The following is a 17263-nucleotide window of genomic DNA, read 5'->3' as shown; positions in this document are numbered from 1 at the left end:
TAGAAGACTGGGGGAATCCCAGAACTTGTTCGAGTGACTGTACAGTTTTTGAATGTTGCAACAGGAAAAGGGTAATGACTCTTGTTTACCTATGATGCATTTAGTTTCTTCCTGCCCTAATCACATTACTCACAGTGAAACATAGATTGATTCTGAAGCTAGGAAAAACATATATAGATTTACTTATTCATGCTGAAACCTTGTAGCTTGGCTAAAGTGACGAGCTTGTTAACTAACCTCTTCAGTCTCATAGACTCATAGATATTAAGGTCAGAAGGGACCCTTATGATAATCTAGTCTGACCTCCTGCACAATGCAGGCCACAGAATCTCACCCACCCACTCCTGCAAAAAACTTCTCATCTATGTCTGAGCTATTGAAGTCCTCAAATCATGGTTTAAAGACTTCAAGGTGCAGAGAATCCTCCAGCAAGTGACCCGTGCCCCATGCTACAGCGGAAGGCGAAAATCCCCCAGGGCCTCTTCCAATTTGCCCTGGAGGAAAATTCCTTCCCGACCCCAAATATGGCTGTCAGTTGAACCCTGAGCATGTGGGCAATCTGAAGTTTTGGACAGTTTTTTGAATTGGAGTAGATCTTACTTCTAGTGAATGTAGGGCTAGAACGGTCCTCAAGACATCATCAAATCCAGCTCCTGCATTGTGGCCAGGACCAAGTAAACCTAAACCCTCCCTAACAGATGTTCATCCAGCCTGTCCTTAAAAACCTCCAATTATGGGGATTCCACAACCACCATGGAAGCCTAGGCGAGAACTTAGAATTAGAAAGTTTTTCCTAATTTCTAACTTAAATCACTCTTGCTGCAGTAGGACATGGAGAACAATTGATTGCGGTCCTATTTATAGTAGCCCTTAACATATCTGCAGACTGTTATGTCCCACTTCAGTCTTTTCTCAAAGCCAAATATGTCCAGATTTGTAACCTTTCCCAATATGTCAGGTTTTCTAAAACTTGTCATTTTTGTTGCTCTCTTCTGGACTCTTTCCAATTTTTCCCCATCTTTCCTTAAATGTGGAGCCTAGAACTGGACACAGTACTCCAGCTGAGGCCTTGCCAGTGCTGAGTAGAGCAGGACAATTAACTCCATGTCTTACATACGACATCCCTGTTAATACACCCCAGAATGACAGTAGCCTTTTTTGCAGCTGCATCACATTGACTCGTATTCAATTCGTGATCCATTATAACCCCAGATCCTTTTCAGCAGTACCACCAGTCGTTCCCCATTTTGTAGTTTTGAATTTGATTTTTCCTTCCTAAAGGAATTACTTCGCTTTTGTTTTTATTGAATTTCATCTTGTTGAATTCAGACCAATTCTCCAGTTTGTCAAGGTCATTTTGAACTCTAATCCTATCCTCCAAAGTGTTTGCAACCCTTCTCACCTTAGAGTCATCTGCAAATTTTATAAGTATACTTCCACTGCATTATCCAAGTTATTAACAAAAATATTCAATAGTACCAGATCCAGAAGTGATTCCTGCAGGACCCCAGTACATATACCCTCCCAGTCTGACAGAAGCTACTGATAACTACTCTTTGAGTATGGACTATTATTTTCCAGGTACTTATGTTCCAGGAGCTTTCCAGATATTAAAGTTAGGCTGACTAGTTTTTAATTCCCCAGATCCTCTTTGTTCCTCTTTTTGAAGATAAGTTATGTTTGCCCTTCTCCAGTCTGCTAGAACCTCACCCATCCTCTAGGAGTTCTCAGCGATGACTGGTAATAGTTCCAAAATTGGTTCAGCTAGTTCTTTAAGTACCCTAGGATAAATTTAATCAGGCCTTGCTGACTTGAATACATTTATCTGTTTTTTCCCTATTTTGGCTTGTGTTCCCCCTTGTTGTTAATATTAATTGTGTTGAGGGTGGTCACCATTCACCTTTTTAGTGAAGACTGAAGCAAAATAGGCAATAAACACATCATTTTTCTTGATTTCATCAGTTATTAGCTCTCCTTCCCCACCAAGTAGAGAACCTACACTTTCCTTATTTTTCTTGCTCCTAATACATTTATTGCCTTTAATGTACCTTGCTAGCGGTAACTCATTTTGTGCCTTAGCCTTTCTGATTTTGTTCCTACATGCTTTTGCTATTCTTTTGTACCCTTCCTTAGCAATTTGTACACGTTTCCACTTTTTCTAGCATTAATTTTTGATTTTCAGGCCATTAAAGAGCACCTACTGGAACCATATTGGCCTCATACTACTGTTCCTTTCTTTCCTTTGCTTCAGGACAGATTGCAGTTGTGCCTTTAATATTGTCTATTTGAGAAATTGCCTGCTTTCCAGAACTCCTTTTTCCTGTGGATTTTCTTCCCATGGGACCCTTACCTACCAGCTCTCTGAGTTTGTTAAAGTCTCCTTTTTTGAAGTTAATTGTCTTTATTATTCTGCTCTCACTCCTTTTTCTTAGGAATTACTAAATTTATCATTTCACAATCACTTTTGCTCAAATTGTCTTCCGCCTTCAGAATCACCACCAATTCCTCTCCGTTAGTCAGAATCAAGTCTAAAATGACTGGCTCCCTGCTTACATCTTCCAGGTTCTGGAACAATTAAGTTGTTCCCAGTACATTCCAAGAACTTACTGGAAATTTTGTATTTTGCCATATTACATTTCCAACACTTGTCTGGGCAGTTAAAGTCCCCCATTACTTACCATAAGGGACCAGGGCTTAGGTGATCTGGCCTAACAGTCACAGCTAAGTTGGTGTCCACAAGTCACAAGGCTGCAGTCAATAAGCAGAAATCAGAGTAATCACTATAAACAGGATCAATAGGCAGGAGTCAGAGTCAGCTGGGATCAGTGATCAGAGGTAATTACCAGTCTGGAATCAGGAGGCAAGACTCAAGGTCAGAGGCAGCTGAAATGGGAGACTGGAGATCAGAAAGCAAGGTGAGGTCTGGAGTCATAGCAAGCCAAAAATCTGCATGATTGCCTAGACAACTTCTTGGAGATCCTCCACGGTTAAATAGTGAGCATGAGCCAATAAGAAGGCTGTAAGTTGCTGTCTTTCTGGATCCTTTGGGCAGCAGTTCCTGTGCCTAATCTGTATGACATCACAATGGCAACATAGATCAGCTGTCCCACGCTCTGCAGACCTGGGTTCTAGGCCTACAGATCTGTACAACTACCAGCTCTCGTGTTTTGGAGAGTTCTGTTGTTTTGTTCTAGAAATGCCTCATCCACCTTCCCATCCTGATTTGGTGGGCTCTAGTACACCCCCTACCATGATGTCACCCCTGGTTTTTGCCCCTTTTACTTTTATCTAGAGACTCTTTTTAGCTTGTCTGCTCCAATGTCCTGGATCTCAGAACAAGTGTATATATTCTTGATGTATAATGCAACACCTCCTCCCTTTTTAACCGTGCTTGACCTTTCTGAACCTGCTATACCAACATTCTAGTCATAACACACATTCTGTACTCCTATGGGCATTCTGCATGAAAAAATTAAAAATTCTGTGCACAATATTTTAAAATTCTGCAAAATGCTGCAGGTTTCATTTCTCAATAAATAAATGCAGAGGCTCCAGCATGGCAGTGGGGAGCACAGGCCACTGCCTGCATGAAGGCGAGAGATCACTCTGCAGCACCCCATTCTGCCCCCCCCACCCCAAGATAGGGACTCAGCAGTGAGGCTGACCCTGCTGCAGCACAAGGCCTGGGCCTGCCCCTCTGCTCCAGGCACACCAGATGCGGGGCAGGCAGGATCCATGTGTGGTGGGGCTCAGTGTGGGGGAAGCTAGATGTGGGGTGAGTGAAGTCTATGTGGAATAATCAGGGTGAAGGCAGCTTGAGGGGGAGGTTTAGGTGGGGTGGGGGATCTGGCAGCACAGGCTCATTGGGGAGGTGCCAGGTGCAGGGGCAATGGGACTCTGCAGGGGCTTCCAGGTAAAGATGGTTGGGGCTCAGCGGAGGGGTCTGGGTGTGGGGGTCTCAGCAGGGGTGTTGAGTGCTGGGGGAAGTGGGGCTTGGTGGGGGTCTGGGTGAAGCTAGTTGGGCGTCAGTAGCATGAGGGTCAGGATGTGGGGGCTCAGGGTGGTGGTTTGAGTGCAGGAAGCTCAGTAGGGGGTGGTCTGGGCGCAGAGATGGGGTGCAGGTGGGGGCTCCAGGTGCAGGGGTTGAGGTTCAGTGGGGTGGGGTTTGGGTATGGAGGGTTAGGGGGCGTTCTGGATGTACCATGTGAGGCTTGGCAGGGGTATCTTGGTATGGAAGGTCTGGATGCACGGGGTTGGGTGGATGCAGGGAGCAGTTTCCTGTACAGTGACCCATCCCCCCACAGCTGAGGAGTGACAGGGGCAGGAAACGGGAGGATGCTGAGCTTTGGGGGAGGTTTCTGGGGGGTGGGTCTGAGATAGCCCCAGCAACTCTTTGCAGGGGAAGAGGAAGTCCCGTCTTCTCCTGCCTCTAGCCCAGCCAGGACTAGCAGCAGATCCTGGCTCAGGGTGGAGCTATTGGCTGGGGTGTTCCTAGCCCCGTGGTGATTTACTTCTCTGCTGGTTTCTCCGGGTGCCTGAAACAATGTGCCTGCGCTGCTAGGGAGTGGTGCGTGACTGCTCTTACAGCTTCCCTTTGCTTCCCTGTCAGAAAGTCATTTTTCTGTGGGGGAGTAAAGAAATCTGAGGGGGACATTAATTCTGCGCATGCGCAATGGTGCAAAATTCCCCCAGGAGTAATTCTGTAATGCCAATTAAGTCATAATTTAGCTTATGCCCCGTCCTTCCTGTTTATTCCCCATACTCCTTGCATTTGTGTGTAGACATCAAAGATGTTGAGCAGATTCCTCCACTGATTTTCCTCTAGTTGCTCCTATGACTCTGTTGTAATTTTCCTTGTCTCCCCCTACCCCCAACCTCTAACCCTTGGTTAAGGTCACTTCCCTCCTTTTAAACTAATTTAAAGCTCTCCACAATAGGTTGGCAACTAATAGAACAAGAGTCTTATGTTCTTTCACTACAATACAAATTGCAACTCTACTTCAGGGACATTCTACACTCATGGTCAACTATGTTGTTTGACCGTGACTAATCCTTCAGCATCTATAGCAGCAAATGACACTGTAGTATTGTGGTTCTGCCTGAAATACTTTCAATGTATTACGGAGTTCTTCTTTAACTTGCATTTCTGTATGATTTTAAAGAAATTCTGGCCACACTGAAGTCAGTGGCAAAACTCCCATGGACTTCAGTGGGATCAGGTTTTCACTGAGTATTTGTGTTTGGATAATGTACATGTCAGGAATTCATTTTTAAAAAAGAAACTATTTGATTAATATCTAGATATCTGTCAAATGTAAAGTGCTATTGAGAGGCAACAGCCTCTTCATACTTTAGATTGCAAATAGCTTCCAGCTGTTTTAGTTTTGAACATTGATTTGTCACAGAAAAATGTCTAGCCTACCTTTAGGGGAAGAGGAGAGACAATTTTGTACAAAATAAGTTTCAAGCCATTTAAAGTTTAGCTTGCTTTGAAATTGACTTTTGCCTAATTGTCTCCCTCTAACTTGGGAAATGTAAAATGGGTTACTATTCCTTCAGGCTTTCTAGGTGGTTAAATCTCCTTATCAAGTTCTGCATCAACTGTATTTAGAGAAAAGGGATTAATAATATTATATGGCTCTTTAAGCACAGTGATTAAGTTTGTTTTGGACACTATTGAATCTAATCATGCTCCTGTTGGTGTCAATGGGAGTTTTGCGATCAGCTGTAGTAGGAGCAGAAGCAAGCCTGATTCTTTACTGGCCTTCACCTTCACCTTCTGTAGTTATCTACCCCTGTACAAAGTGGGTGTAAAAGGCTTGCATTCTCAACACGTAATGTTTGACACCCTTTTTGTTGTTACATTTCAGTTGGCTATGCCTACAGAAGATGCATGGAGTGGAGGATCAAGTCCTATATAAATGTTTGAGCATGTTGTCTTCTGTTGACTCATCCATAGCCTCAAAAGCACGAGGGTCCTTCAGTATCAGTTGCTTTAGTTGAACTAGAGCAACGATCTGTGCTCTTAGAATTGTGGGAGCAGGTTCTATTTATGACATTGCAGGTATGCAGTTTAGTCTGGAGAGATAATAGCCTCTCCTTAGTTAAGGCTAATTTTAGTCATCTTTGTCATTCTAAAAGCAGGTAGGGGTGGGCAGAAAAAAAAATTACATGCGTTCAAATTTTTAGAACAGAGTATTACTGACAACTAGAATTTGATCTTAAAAACTTGGAATAAATTGACTGGACACTTGCTATTAAAATATATAAATAGCTTATTTAATTTTTTGTAAGCTAACTTTATCCCTCAATCTTTCGAGTGAAACCACATTACATAATAATATTTGAAACATGAGTACAATTTACTGGCTACTTCCAGGCAGCCTCACTGTTTAATTCATGTACAGGAAATGTCAACAGGTAAATTTTTTTTTTGACATTGGCTCATGCAACCGGCAAGGTTCAAGGGCAGAAATAGTAACATGTTTAAGAAACTGCCGCCATCTGATAATTAGACACAATTCTCCATCACTGAAACTGATGGAGAAATGGAAAAAACTGGTCAAATGTATTTTCTTCAATGAAAATATGTCTTGAATGAAATTGTTCCATGATTAAAGCAAAGATGGTGGGGTAATGTATTATTAGTGTACAATCACCTAATCAACTACTGCTGTTCTCAATCTTTGCAAACATACTGGAGTGAGATATTGCTCACTGATAGTGCATTTTTGCTGACATTCTCCCCCCCGCTCCCTCACAAAAACCCAGCAATTTTAAAACTACCAGAGGAATGCTGACTTTCGTTTCCAGCTAGCAGCATGGGCAGTTCTTCTCACTCAACTTAATATGGAGAAAATCACTAGATTATTTTGTATTTAATTTTTTAAAGGTTTATTTAACTACACACACACAAAAGATGTAAAAATACAAACCCAAGAAATTTCATAAACAGTTTCAAAAGCGAATAAAGGGCGTTAACAAAAACAAGCCATAGTTGCCTATCATGTTTACAAAACTCATGCACTTAAAAACATGGAACCAAATAGTTGAGGACATGACAAATACCCACAAACACATTCCTGTATAAATTAATCAGCAGGCATCTTATGATGCCTTCTGGCATAGGCAACCAAACATACTATCCATTTTGTGGTAAAGGGTAAACTCTGACTTAACCATTAGGAGGATATCCCACAATATAAAGTTGTTGAGTTGCCTGCCCTCTTAGCTTCACTTTCCTGCTTAGTGAATAGCTTTAAGGTCAGGCAATAATGGTAGGAAACTTGAGGACAACTTCAGTTTTTTAAGTGCTTACGGTGCAGCCGGAGCTGATAGTCAAGGCAGAAAGGTACTTACTGCATACTGGAATTTAGAGAGAATTGGAGGTCATCTATCAGAAGTAAACATATGGTCTTACTACGAACAGAAGGCAATTACTTTATCTCTGTTCACTCATTTCCCCACCAAACTCTTGGAATTCACTGTGGATTCTACAACAAGATCAGTTGTCAGACTTGTTCCCCGGTTTTCACATTAAAGGAGTGATGTACAACCCCTCCCATTTATTTCTGTAAGAGGATAAAGAATTGATAGAAAAAAGAACTTGACAGTCTCACTAGAGGGCATCCAGGTTACTACGGTTAAAGATGAGTGATACTACTTTCCCTCCCCAGTGGCTTTTAATGACTAGTGAAAGTAGGTTAAAATGAATTAGCTTGAAAAAGTAGCTTGCTTGTTTGAGGTTTGAATTAAGAGATCAGATAAAGAGATTAAAAATTTCTTACAGATCTCCAACTGAGAACATTAAATCAATAGTTAGTTTCTCACTAAGTACTGAACCTGTAAATATTCAAGTCATTTGTTGCTCATCTGAATTAAGTACACAGGAGAAAATATAACAAGGTTGTCACTGGTGAGTTAAGACTTCAGGGATCAAATTTTCAAAAGCTACCTGTAAATGTGTGAGATTCTTGGCACAAATTTAATAGTTACACATACAGTTACTACTTTTTTTCTGACTTGTGCACACAAGCTACTTGTACATGAAAATCGAGGAAACACCTAATTATCCAAGTGGCATGTACATATGCAAAAACTCAAAAGCATAGATGTGAAATATTGAGACTGCACTTTTATTAATTTAGCTTGTTGCAGGGGGATTTGTTGCTATGATAATCACATCAGGGATGGGACTGGCGAATCTACTGTTACACAGATATTCTAGCCATTGTCCCCACAGAGTGGATGTTCAAGAGACTGGGGAGATCCTGCAGCCTCAGGGATAGAGTAGCAAGCATTGAGTAGCTCTATAGATTGAGGGATTCTTCCTGTGCAGAGATCCCCATTGCACAGCGCTGAAACACAAGAAGCACAAGCTGTTAATAAAATAAATCCTGATTTTTAAAAACATTAGATAAGAATATAGGCTTCCTTGGTAAACAAAACATGCTTTGGTAAAGGAATGCCCCATATCATCTTACATCAGAGCTTCTGATGGTGAGGCGGTCAGAAGCTTAGTCAGTTAATACTGGAGAAAGTGAAATCTTCCCTTTATTGGCCTAATCACCAATAAAATTTCTAGGTGTTTAGTCTTTTATATGGACCTTTTCCAGTATGCTTTCCTCTTCACCTCTCTTTTCCCTGATTTCCTCATCCATAAATTGAAGATAACGATCTCCTCTCTGAAAAGTGCTATGCAAGAACTAATCATCATGGTTATTTAAAACCAGGCAAAATTACCAGTACAGATCTAATAAAGCTGACTTGTAAACACTGCATTGGGCTGTTTCGATCCAAAGTTTTCACTGACTTCAAAAAACATTTCATCAGAACCATTCTATTAAGTTTTTTTTAACTGATTTTTTTTCTTTGTTCAAGCTAAGCCTATAGTGCTGGACCTAGACCACCTGATGGTGTCTCTTGAAAAGACAGTTTTATTTGCACACAGAACATCCCCTTCGGAGGGAGGAATTATATGAAAGTCATAGAATCACGGAAATGTAGGGCTGGAAGGGACCTCAAGCGGTCCTCAAGTCCAGCTCCTTGCATTTAGGCAGGAGACCATCACTGACAAGTATTTATCCAATCTGTTCTTAAAAACGTCTAATGATGGGGATTCTACAACCTATCTTGGAAGCCTATAGTTTCTACCTTTATAGTTAGAACGTGTTCCCTCATATTTAACTTAAATCTCCCTTGCTGCTGATTAAGTCCATTACTTCTTGGCCTACCTTCAGTGGACATGAACAACTGATCACTGTCCTCTTTATAAAAGCCCTTAACATATTTGAATACTGTTATCAGGTTCCCTCTCAGACTTTTCTCAAGACTAAACATACCTAGTTTTTAACCTTGCCTCATAGTCAGCTTTTCTAGACTTTGCATCATTTGTGTTGCTCCTGGACTCTCTCCAGTTTCTGATAGGACCCTGATTGAATAGCATATATAATTTATCATTAAATTTAAATTAATTTCCTTGAAAAAATTAAGTGCTTTTCGCCTCACCAGTTGACATTTGTAAGGCTCTGTTCAGTTAGTGAGTTTCTCCATTGTTAACTAGTTATGCACAAAATTCTGCCAAATGAACAAAGTAAACAAACTGAAAGACCAATAACTTCTCAGTTATAATAATCTAAGGTATTATTGTAGATACAATATTCAGAAGTGAGATTTTTCCAATTGACAGTGTACCTTTAACCTTGGGTACATTCTAGTTTTGATTAACATACAGTTTTATTTTCAAAATGTATTTGAAACCAAAGCAAATAAGATACAAACTGACAATATTTTCTGGCTGTGTGCAGTTCTTTAGCAGAAAAATGGTAGTCAAATCTTTCAGTTCAATATATGCTTTCAGTGGTAACTTTTTTCCTTCCACCTTCATACAACCACTAAACTGAACATTTATCAAAATTGCTGACAGTTTTGAACAACACTCCTCTGTTAAAAAATGGTGTGTAGAAGGTAAATATTCTTTATGAAATCTCATCTTGATATATGTTGCACTGGATTGCTGCAAAGACAAAGTGCTCTCTTGGGTACTACTTACAATAAGATTTGCTGATAGTATAGTCTGACTTGTAAAATTAAAATTTGAAGAGAAAATATAAATTGAGAAATCTTTCCCTATCTAGTTATTAATTGAACCTTCCCCAGAAATGAAACAGCTTCAAGGACAGAGGTGGGCAAACTACAGCCTGCGGGACCGTCTTGCCCGGCCCCAGAGCTCCTGGTCTGGGAGGTTCGCCCCCGGCCCCTCCCACACAGCCACACCGCCTTGCGGGCAGCAGGTCTGTGAGCTCTTGCCACTCTGTGCGGCATGGTAAGGGGGTGGCAGCGGCACACGTGTGGTGGTGAGGGGGGTTGGGTAGGGGGTTCCGGGGGGCAGTCGGATAGAGCGGAGGTTCTGGGGTGGTCAGGGGTCGGGGAACAGGGAGGGGTTGGATAGGGCATGGGAGTCCCGGGGGGGCCTGTCAGGGGGCGGGGGTGTGTATAAGTTAGGGCAGTCAGGGGACGGGGGTGGATAGGAGGTAGGATCCCGGGGGGGTGGGGGAGGGGTTGAGGCGGGGGGGGTCCCAGGAGGGGACGGTCAGGGGACAAGGACCAGGGGGGTTGGGTGGGTCAGGGGTTCTGAGGGGGACAGTCAGGGTGCAGGAAGTGGGAGGGGGTGCGGGCCAGGCTGTTTGGGGGGCACAGCCTTCCCTACCCGGCCGGCCCTCCATACAGTTTCACGCCCCGATGTGGCCCTCGGGCCAAAAAGTTTGCCCACCCTTATTCTAGGAGAAAAATAAAACAATTAAATACAAATTATTCCTTCTAATACCAAAACAACTTTTATAGATGTATTAAACAAGATCCTGTTTATTCTGGTGGGATTGGGGAGAGGTTGTGTAGATACTTGAATTTTATTGAGAAACACAAATATATGCAGCTCTGCAACTCATCAAGTCAAAATTTAGGGTGGTCCAATCCTGATCACCTACTGCTAAAGGCTCAGTACCTTCTGTTATCATTGACTTAAACGGGTGTAGAGGGTACTTAGTATTTTGCAAAATTGTGTCCTTAGTGAGTGAAGCTTTATAGGCTTCCTACTTCCTGCAGTGAATTTGTGTAGGTGGCCTTGTTACCAGAAATCCATACTCCTACACAGAAATTTCTGACTGTGTTTCTGCAGAAATGACTATATTGAAAGGAATAAAAGATTTTTTTAATACAAAAATATCATGTTTTTGTTTCTCCAAACAAATAAGGGTATCTCCCGCTAGTAAGATTAGTTTATTCCTTTATTTGTGATAAAATTAAGACCAAAACAAAAAAGTTGATAAAAAGATTTTAAAAAACTTATTGGGGGTTGGTCTGATTCACATATGGAGGAGTTAGCTCACTTACAGTGTTATGCTGTGAACACCAACAAACAAGTCAGAATCCCAGTTTTCACATCTTCTGATCTTGTGGCTTTTCACACGTCCTAGGCCTAACAGCTAGGAAGTTCATTACATCTTACAACTAGGAATAGAAAATGGAGTGGTGGCCATCACTGCCAGGTTATAAGTGAAAATTTGCAAATGCTGGTAGACAAAGCCATGGTGAGAAGTAGTGTGTCAAATCTACTCTAGAGAATAAATTAACAATGTATGTTTTGGAGGGGAAGCAACAGTGACCGTCAACCTTTCAAACAATACCTATATTTTTTAAATTGAATTTTTCCCTCTACACTGAGAGACTGTAGTGTAGGAGGCACAATGGAGAACTCTAAATATTATAGAAGTTAGAAGAAAATAGAAGCTTCCTGATAGTGACCATATACTACGTTTGCTAGAAGCAAAGGTGGAGGAAAAAAACGTGCCAGATTGTTCAAGAATTGTTGATTGTACCTGGTAGGGTATGCATCTACTTTGTAAACGGAGAACGTAAAAATGGCACTAACATATCTGCACTGTGGGCCTGATTCTGCTCAGACTGGCGTAAATAAGGAGTAATTCCATTGCAGTCAATGGAGCATGGAGGTCAGCAGTCTGATGGTAGCCTTGTCTTCTTAAAAGGAAGATTGCTATATTACAAGTTGGAGTTCTGTCTGACCTTCGCTTTCTGTCAGTGGAGCTACACCAGCGTAAAAATGGTGGGAATTAATGAAGAACTAGGCCCTTTGTGTATAAATAGTTATATCTTGATGACTTTGGTGACAAAGTGCTTACTGCTTTTTATTCTTGTTAGTCTTGCAGAGCCAACACACTTGACTGTGCTAGCTAGATACTATTCCCTTTTTAAAAAATGGCAGCAAGAGAATTGTTTACTAGTTTCAATCAGTTACATCTGTGCAATCCATTGAAGGCAAAGGGATGGGAGAGGAGTCTCTGGTGGCCTACCGAGGACTGCAGAACCTTTGCAGCAATGAGGCAAGAGAAGGAAAGCACCCAATTTGCCTTGCAGATCTGAGGTTTAGTTTACAGGGCTGACAGTCAAGCGGGGGAAAATTCTTTTTAACTTGCAAACTGAACACACACACAATTTAAAAGTCATTGAGACATAACAAACATGGAGCCTCATGATGCCACTTTTAATCACCATTCAGAGAGGTACTGCACTTTAAAGCTTCTTGAAGGGTGATTTCATTTACACACACACACAAGTCCTGCCGCCAGGGTACGTAGGATTCTTTCAGAAAATGAATGAAGTAGTAGGATTAACATAAAACTATACTTCAGTCCAGGTCTATGCACCTTTCCACTTATAAGAGTGTACTGCTTCCATCTTCCAGATCCAAGCAGTTCTAGACTCCTAGTGTACATCCCACTAGGGGTTCTAACATCGCAGAGGGAGTTCAGCAAGAGTACCTTTATTAAATTGAACAGTTGTCAACAGAGGTCTGAGGGGCACTTTTTAAAGACAGATATTTGAGCCTGAGAGTTACATGTGCTACACCTAATACTTGGATCTGGGGCCTGATTGTTATTGTCTGGGGTCTATTCTTAACATTATAAACATAGTATATAAGAGAGAGAAGGTGGGTGAGGCGGTATCTGTTACTGGACCAGCTTCTGTTGGTGAAAGAGACAAGCTTTTGAGCTACACACAACGCTTCTTGTGGTGCAGGACCCCAGCCCTGAAGAAAAAAGTTCTCTGTTGTTTGAAAGCTTGTCTCTATCACCAGAAGCTAGTCCAATAAAAGATATTGATGAAATAAATGAGTTTACTCACAGCACGTAAAGTTAAACACATACATTAGCCTTTGCAGGATCTGAGCCTAAATGAGATGAGAATCACCCCCCCACACTATTTTTGACATCACAATTTGTTGCTCTGGGAAGGATTATGATAAATTTAGGACTTTACTCATGCAGATTATTCCTCCTCTGAACAAACAGATTTACTCTTTTGCTGCAGATACCCATATTAAGTATGAGCTGTAATTATACATTTATCTAAATAAAGCTTATTTCTAAGGTTTCAATGAGGTATTACTTTTTACAAACTGCTTGAGTAGATTTGACTACAGATATTCCAGTGCTGAAAGTGACCTTTTATATTTCACTATAAACTCATATTATGTACAGCGGGGAAAAAATAACCCCATGTCCTGAATAACTGGTCTATAATGAGAACTGGTCAAATTGATTAATTGAATTATATTTAAAAAAGGGGCAGGGTGGTAAGTAAATTCATCAGGTAATGAATTCAACAACTAATATTCAAATTGCTAAAACTATGATCTAATACTTGTAACATGACAGTTTTGACGATTTGATACTGGAAGACACAGCACAGTATTGCCAGGTCTCACAATTTTATCATGTGTGATGATTTTTAGTGTATTTCTTAAAGCCCGAGGTCCTGAAATCAAGAAATTGCATGATAATCTCCACATTCATTATATATGTTGTAAAAAAGAAAAGAAGCAGCAGCCCTCATGGTTGTAGAGACAAGCTTTAAAATGTGGAGTGCACTCTATAGGTTCAGATTTATTTGTTTAAATCGTGATTTTTAAGTCAATTTAATAATTTGGTGCCTGGCTCATGACATCTGAACGCTTGAGGTTTGCAATGTTTTACAAGGTAATGTAAATGGCAAATATACAAGTACATGCTCTGAGCTGGGAAGGTAACTGAAGACATTGCCAGAGAGCTTATAGGTCCCTCTTATCGCCTCCAAAAAGCCCCCTACTGTGCAAGGGAGGAGGAGGAGGAGTAGAAAGGCTAATTAACAATCTAAAGTTATGGGAGGGAGGGAAGGGAGCCATTGGAACATCACACTCCAGAGACTGCAGAAGTGCTGCAGAAACACTGCGAGGTTGGTATCTTTTGGCTTTTTGAGGGCTGTCTCAGAGGCCAAGTGGCCTGGTCAGCTTTTACAGAGAACGATGCTCCAAAATAGTCAGGGTAAAAATAGAATTTATTAGTCCTCTTCACTACAGGGAAAAGAACCAAAACAAAGGATATAAGAATGGTATATGACACTTGGCTCAAAAAAGACTCCCAGCCAATTCTGAAACACAACTTTCCTAGCTATCCCGACTTTTCTCTTGAAGTTTCTGACTTTTGCCCTGCTTCAGTGCATCTAATTCCTATTTGCTAACCTGCTGCACTTGTGCCTCCAGCAGGGTTTAATTGATCTGGTTCTTCCTCTCATTACGAGCCTGGCCGCCAACAACTCTGACTTTTACACAAAGATATGTGTTTACCTATTTGTCCTTTTCCTAGGAAGGACAGAAAGCAAGAACACACTATAATGATTAAACAAAAAGAAAAGATTTCAGAGTGGTAGCCATGTTAGTCTGTATCAGCAAAAACAACAAGGAGTCCTTGTGGCACCTTAGAGACTATCAAATTTATTTGGGTATAAGCTTTCATGGGCTAAAACCCACTTCATCAGATGCATGGAGTGAAAAATACAGTAAGCAGTGTGTGTGTGTGCACATGAAAAGATGGGAGTTTCCTTACCAAGTGGGAGGTCAGTGCTAATGAGGCCAATTCAATTAAGGTGGAAGTTGCCTATTCTCAACAGTTGATAAGAGGGAGTGAATATCAAGAGAGGGAAAATTACTTTTGTAGTGCTAATGAGGTCAATGCAATCAAAGTGGACGTCCACTATTTCCAAGAGTTGACAAGAAGGTCTGAGTATCAGCAGAGGGAAAATTACTTTTTGTAGGGAGCCAAAACTTCAAAAACAGACTTCAACAAGAAACTGCAGAACTGGAATTAATTTGGAAACTGGACACCATCAGATTAGGCGTGAATAAAGACTGGGAGTGGATGGGTCACTACAAAAATAATTTTCCCTCTCTTGATATTCACCCTCTCTTGTCAACTGTTGAGAACTTTTCATGTGCTCTGTGTACACACACACACACACACACACACACTGCTTATAGCTGGCCCTCTGTGGAGCTGCTCCAAAAACAAAATGTTTTTGAAAGAATGGAAGCAGTGATTGAAACTGAATCTATCTGTTTAATGGAAAATAATTTCTAGGACACTTGTGACAGTACTGGCAGCAAGAAAATAGGAGCCACTTTGAACTTTTGCATAAGTTTTGACAAAACATGAAATCTTTTCATACTAGTTATGATTTCAGCAGTTTCCACTGACACATTTGGTTTGTTCACAGTAATTTGTCTCTTTAAAAAACTGACTACTTTCTCCGCACTAACTTTAAGTTATGATGTTTATTGTGTGGCTAGAGATGTATTTATTTATTTAAGTATTGCCACAGCACCTAGGAGCCCTAGTCATGGACCAGGATGAAGTGCTGTACAAAAACTGAACCAAAAGATGGTCCACTGCCCCAAAGTCCTTACCATCCAAATACAAGAAAAGAGACAACATTTGCATCTAGATAGGGGAGTACAAGGAAACAATATTGGTCGGCGTGACAGGCTCTAGTCTTGGCACACCAGTGGCCTAATAGTTGTAAAGTTATTTTGTAGGCATCAATGAAAAGGAGAGTTTTGAATGTGGATAAGGAGGTAGCTTTGTAGATTTATGAGGAGCACCTCCCAAACTTGAGGGTCAGCATGGGGGAAGCACAAAGGTCTTGTTTACAAATTTAACAAGTGGGCTATAGAAGAACCCACCATTCATTGGTCAAGTGGAGGCAGAAGTCTACTGCTTGATTGTGAAGGACAGATGATAGGTGGGGGGAGGATAGGTCATGAAGGACCTGTAAAGTGAAGACAAGTAGCTCATATTTGATGCAATAGAGAATGGAAAGCCAGTGGAGGGATGAAAAGCGAGGGCTGTCATGGTCAAAGTGATGGCCTAGAAGAACGATCTTTGCAACAGCATTCTGAATGGATATAAGTGGGGCAAGATAGCTTTTGTCAGGCCAGAGGAAAAGATATTGCAGTAATTGAGATGAGACTCTGGACAACAGTTTTAGTTTTGTAGACAGATAAATCCTCTTATCTTACAGATGTGCAGGAAAAAACAAATCAGCAAGATTTAAACTCAGCCTGGATGTGAAGACTAGAGAAAGGTGTCCTGTTCAATTTGAACCTAGTTTGAGTCTGAGTGTCTGGCAATATGTTGAGAAAGTAAGTAGGGGAAAGTTGATTAAGAGCTTTGTTTTGGCAATGTTGAGATTGAGTTGACAGCTAAACATCCACAAGGAGATACCTCGTTATTTAATTATCCTTGGATTTCAACTATCATGTATAAATATTAACCAGTCTTTTAGAGAGTACTTGAACTACAATTGATCTATTGAATATTTTGGATGGATACAATATAACATTGAAAACAAACTACTACTTTGCATTGTGTCATATACTCTACTGTACCTCTTGTACCTCACCAACCAGGTTTGTAATGGCACAACGCAATGAACCACAGAACTCTGTCTAACCGGATACGTCACACAGCAGTCATGAAAACTTGTAAATACTTCTTAATCATTATACCAACTACCAGTTAGGATACCAACTTCCTAACATAACTATCTTGTATTGGGAAGAGATGCCCCCTTGCATGATGAAGAGAGTCAAAGCAAAATACAAACATGAAGAAAAGCTTTGAAATACAGCTACAATAAGTTGCTACAAAACATGCAATCAGATCTGTGGAACAACATTTTAGCCAACTACAGAGAAGCATTGTTATCACCAGTTGGTTGTGCGTGTGTGTGTGTGTGGGGGGGATTTGTTTGTTTGTTTTGTTTTTATGTGTGTCTCTTACAGCAGTGGGGAGGATGAAATAGACCAGCTTCTTCCCTCTGCTCCCTCCCCAGGTCTCTGCCAGTTTGCTTCCCTTACTGTGTAAACAGTAAA

This window comes from Lepidochelys kempii, chromosome 4, assembly GCF_965140265.1.
Source record: "Lepidochelys kempii isolate rLepKem1 chromosome 4, rLepKem1.hap2, whole genome shotgun sequence".
Lineage (NCBI taxonomy): Eukaryota > Metazoa > Chordata > Testudines > Cheloniidae > Lepidochelys > Lepidochelys kempii.
This window is presented reverse-complemented; position numbering follows the sequence as displayed.